We start from the raw sequence: 5,296 nt of genomic DNA, 5'->3' as shown, positions 1-5,296 counted from the left end.
TGTTTTTTTGAAATGTGGGTTTGTTTCAATAGGTTGAGAATGTGAAAGCTTTGCTTGAAGTGGGGGTGAGATCTCTTTAATTTGTTTTTTATTGTGCTGTTTTTTAATTTTCCTCTTGTAATTTGATCTCAATAATTGTTATGTACTAAACAGGAATCTAAAGCTTTATTCTGACCCTTATTATTTGAAATTATTTCAGTGCACCTACCAATAATTTCAGCTTCAATCCAGATGGGTCTGTGTATGTGTATGTGGACTTTTTTTATTTTCTTCTCATTCTGCAGAGTTTTCTTTAAATTATTTTTCTTGAAAGTTAATTGACTTGTTTAAATTTTTTTTTTTTTTTGTCTCCTGAAAATTTAAATTTTGTTGCATTTTTCCCCCTTAATGCTGGTTTCTCTCTTCTTCTTATTTATTTAGTTTTGAAGTTAACATATTCTTGTGAATTGTGATATCTAGTTAGGATTATCATTTCTTTTGCGGTTGAAAGGAAGATAGAGTTGGACCACAGAGTTTAAGATGAATTGATGGTTGAGATTGGCAATTCTGTGATTTTGGTTGGTTCTTGGAGTAGTTGGAGATAAGCCCATTTTCAAATTGTTGGTTATGAATGATCTCATCGGCATAAGCAGAAAAAGTTGAGGATGGTTTCATGTGAGTGTAGTCACGAGTTAGTTGGCATTCCATAAAAGTTTAGAAGAACACCAAAGCTGTTTGGGGTTCTCTTTTCCCAAATTTAGTATTACTTGGGAAAAAGGTTAGAGGAAATTTAGTATTTCTGAACCAGAAGTCCCTTGAGAAAGTACCTTCACAAAGGGCTTTGCAGACGGGGAATTTATTTCCATGCCAAATTTGTGTGGTGGGTTTTCTCTGTGGAGTCTGCCTCCCCTCTTTGTTCCTGGATGCTCTCACTTCATTTGGTTCCTTTGAGTTTGGTGGGTTTTCATTATCAACCATGTCCCTGGGTGCCTCACCAAGGATTCTGGTTCAGAAATTTTCAGTAAGGCAAATTTTCTTGGTTTCTTTGATAATTCTTGTTCTTCTTTTTTTTTTTTAATAATTTATTTTGGAGCGCCTCTTTAATTAATAATTTTTCAGGAGCAATAAAGATTTAGGAAATTATTATTTGGCTGAATTTATTTTGATAATTAAATTTCAATTCTTGCTGTTTGCAAAAAGTTTAGTCAGAAGCTGGCAATTAGGAAAGTCGGTATTCAGGTGGAAGTTCATGAATGAGAATGATTAAAAGGTAGAATTAGCTTGTTAAATACATTTGGTTTTCACTTCCATAATTGACTTTGACTGAAGTTGCTAGATCATTGTTTTCACTTCTTGTAGCTGACTGGGAGAGATTACCTGGATTTGGTGTTGGAGCACAGCTTGCTGGAATGTGTGGTCTTCTTGCTATTGCAATTAATGAGAAAGGGGTCCTTGTTACCAACTACTATAATCGGGCTAACCATGATGGATGTAAAGGTATAAACCGTAGTGATTCATATAATTAATTCCAAGTTCATCTCTACTTATCTTTTTATAATCATATCCTCTTCACTTTTTTTAGTATATATTTATTGTTATTTTTGGATGAAAGCTTTTCACATTTATTACTAGAACTACTTTTCCTATTGCCTAATAACACCATGAACTAAAATAAAGAAATTCCTAATAATATGGATGGGGAATTGTGGGATTGAGGTGTTTTCTACTTGTGTAGGTGGAATAGTTGGAATCACTTCCACTGCAAAATCGATGAGAAAGTCATCAAAGAAACTGGTAGGTTTACTACTCATATGCAATATTCTCCTTCAAACGTTAACCAAGTGCTGTCTTTTTTCTTTATTTTAAATATCCTTAAATGAGGAACTAATATATATCAAAAAGTGCTGTCAAAGTTCTCGTAGTAAAATGGTAAACTGCATCTATTGAGGTGGGAGAGATTGACTTGCAAGAGTCCTTGTTTTCTTCGTTCGACAGCTGATCTCTGGTCTCCACTGGTCTTGCCAAGCTTGGATATATCTACGTTAATATAGGTATGTGGCAATAGATTTACGTAGTTTCTCTTTTATCGTAAATCTTCTTTTCTTTTAGCTAAGTGGGTACATGAAACTGAGCTAGAACTTCTATTTCTTACTTTCCCAGATGATTGCTGGGCTGAAATACATCGTGATGACAATGTATGGTTTCCTTTACAATTTTTGATAAGTTGGCTTCTCTTACAATTTTAGTGTTTTTGAAGTTGTTAAGAAGAATACAAACATTTGAACTTGTAGTTGCACTAAACATTTGATTTTTTACTTTTCAGGGTGAATTATTACCTAGGAATTCAACATTTCCATCTGGCATTAAAGGTGTTGCAGATTACGCTCACAGCAAGGGCCTTAAGTTAGGAATCTACTCAGATTCAGGGTAACATGACTGTACTACACCCTAACACAACATTATGCTACATGATAATTGTTCAATATCAATATTCCCTTGTTACTGAAACAACTAGGAAAACAGATGCTTTCACCTCCACTTTGCAGGTATTATACTTGTAGCAGAATTATGCCTGGTTCAGTTGGTCACGAGGAGCAAGATGTCAAAACTTTTGCTTCATGGGTATGAATTTTAGTTTTTATTTTCTTTATGGGTTTTACTTTGTCCATTTTTGCTATTGACACTTGCAATACCAAATCATGCAATAATGAAATTTGTATGCAGGGTGTTGATTATTTGAAGTATGATAACTGTTACAATGATGGAACAAAGCCAACTGTTAGGTAATATAGTCATCTTGACATTAACCTCACAAGGAAATGGGGAAATGTAGATTTTTTTTTTTTTTCCGCACATTTATGTTAAAACTTTGTGTTATGAGAGTAATAAATGATCTGTTTATTTCTTCTTCTGTTAGATACCCTGTAATGACTAGGGCACTAATGAAAGCAGGTCGTCCAATCTTTTTCTCACTTTGTGAATGGTAATCCTATGTCTCTAACTTTTAAATCAATGTTGTGAAAGTCACTCCATTAATGATTTGTTTTTCTTTCGCTTAATAGGGGGGACTTCCACCCTGCTCTATGGGGTTCCAAGGTTGGAAATAGCTGGAGAACTACTAATGACATTGCTGATAATTAGACAAGGTAGATAAATTTCATGTTTCTGTTAAGTTAATAATTGATTATACAAATCCTGAGCCCAAAATCATTTCTTTTTGTTTGTTCTTCCACAGTATGATCTCTGGAATAGATGCAAATGATGTATATGCTGATTATGCTAGGCCCGGTGGTTGGAATGGTTAGTATTCTTCTACAATAGTTAAGTCACACTAACATTTTTTTTTTTTTTTTTTTAACTTTTTAGTCCACTTTTTTCTAAGAAATTTATTGGCATCTTATCTGCTTGACTTTGTACAGATCCTGACATGCTTGAGATGGGAAATGGAGGGATGACAAACGATGAATATATAGCGCACTTCAGTTTATGGGCTATTTCCAAGGTATTTCAGGCAGTACTATGTGGAATTTGATGCTCTGATTTGTATGAATGCATATTATTGGGGTTTTGGCTTTCTGTTTGCTTAAACATAAAATGGTATTGTAGGCTCCCCTTATCCTTGGTTGTGATGTGAGGAACATGACAAAAGAGACATTTGATATCATTTCCAATAAAGAGGTTATTGCAGTTAATCAAGGTAAGTGCATCAATTTTGTAACTGATGGTATATTTTTCCTCCCATCTTGTGAACTACTCTGTAGTGATGGTTTTGGAAATTGACTTGATCATCATCTATAACAGATCGACTTGGTGTACAAGGTAAAAAGGTTAGGATGGAAGGTGATATTGAGGTAAAGTTTGCCTAAATTATATTATGATGTGCGTATTGTGTACTAGTCTCACTTCATAGGAGCAAAACATGACTTTTATGTTAAATTGCAACAGAATTGGGCGGGGCCTCTTTCAGGTTATAGTTATAGGTTTGCTCTAGTTCTGCTCAACCTAGGCCCTGTGCGTCGTTCAATTACAAGCCTTTGGGAAGACATTGGAATCCCTGAGAACAGTGTTGTTGTAGCAAGGTCATGGGGCATTTCAGTTCTACGTTTTGTATTTATGAGATACCTTGTAATATATGCGTGCTCTGCATATGTGTCTCTTGCAGCACAAGACGCTGAAGACACGGTTCGTTCAGTGGCGGAGCTGCACTTAGCAATGGCCCCCCCAAAAATTTTTAAAAACTTCATAATGTATGTATATTTTGCAATTTTATAAAATATTAGACCTTAAAATCAATAATTGGCCCCTCCAAAAAAATGAGCTGGCCCAGCAAAAAAGAATTGAACAACTAATTGTTGGGTTCCAAAAAATAGTTGTTAAGAACAATAAACTATCCACCTTGTAACATAAATAGTTGTTACTTTCAAATTTTTAGTATTTTCCTCTCTTAATTGGTAAGTTTTGTTTGTTGAGTTCTAATAGTAAGTTTTTAATAAAATAAATTTCTCTTAGAGTTATTTTATTTGAGACCAAGTCTTTTTGTTGTTTTTGTTAAGATTCAAATTGTTTGTCAATACTTAATTAGTTAGTCACAAAGCATCAAATGAAAAAAAAAAAAAACTACACTGAGGATATGTAACATTAGGAAGTGACAATACTTAAAAAATAATTTTCTCTTGGACACACACATATAATTTTTATATTTAATTTTAAATTTGGGACTAAGTCTTCTATTGTTATTGTTGTTGTTGAGTTTCCAATTGTTTTTCAATGCTTGATCTAGACTAAACATGTTGAATGAAAAAAAAGTAGAGGATAATTTAATGTTAGGGGGTAAAAATGTAGCTATGTAAATATATGTATGAATATGTAATTCGGCCCTCCCAAACTAAAAATCCTGGCTACGCCCCTGGGTTCGTTGGAAACTTGACAGCCACCGTGCCATCTCACGGATGCAAAATGTTTGTGTTGAAGCCAATTGCTTGAGGTCACACTTGGCATTGCTCTCTTCTATATGTTGATCTTCCTGTTAATTCCAAGCTACCTGATGCTGTAGTGTGAGAGAGTATTGAGATTTTACAAAGGTCTCTTTTCTACGAGTTCAGGGTTCATGTAATGAAAATTTTATTGGAATAAAGAAGGAAAAATTGGAGGAAGCAAAAGTTTCGTCCTCTGTTAAAAAAATGAGCAATGAGTAGTAGTGTCGTAACCTTTATCCCCCCACAAGGCAACGTTATGTTAATTAAGACAACGTTAAGGAAATAAATTATTAACCAAATTAAAAGAAAAAGAAAAAGAAAAAGGATTCACCTGCAATGCA

At 34.1% G+C, this 5,296-nt stretch overlaps 1 pseudogene; it reads left to right on the top strand.

Annotated features, from left to right (window-relative positions):
- On the top strand, positions 1-4,430 carry LOC142642597 (alpha-galactosidase 1-like; annotated as a pseudogene).
- The last annotated feature ends 866 nt before the right edge of the window (positions 4,431-5,296 follow it).

The sequence above is a fragment of the Castanea sativa genome, chromosome 7 (genome assembly GCF_040712315.1).
Source record: "Castanea sativa cultivar Marrone di Chiusa Pesio chromosome 7, ASM4071231v1".
In the NCBI taxonomy this organism is placed as follows: domain Eukaryota; kingdom Viridiplantae; phylum Streptophyta; class Magnoliopsida; order Fagales; family Fagaceae; genus Castanea; species Castanea sativa.
Note: the sequence above shows the minus strand (reverse complement) of the source record. Positions and strands in the feature narration are given on the sequence as shown.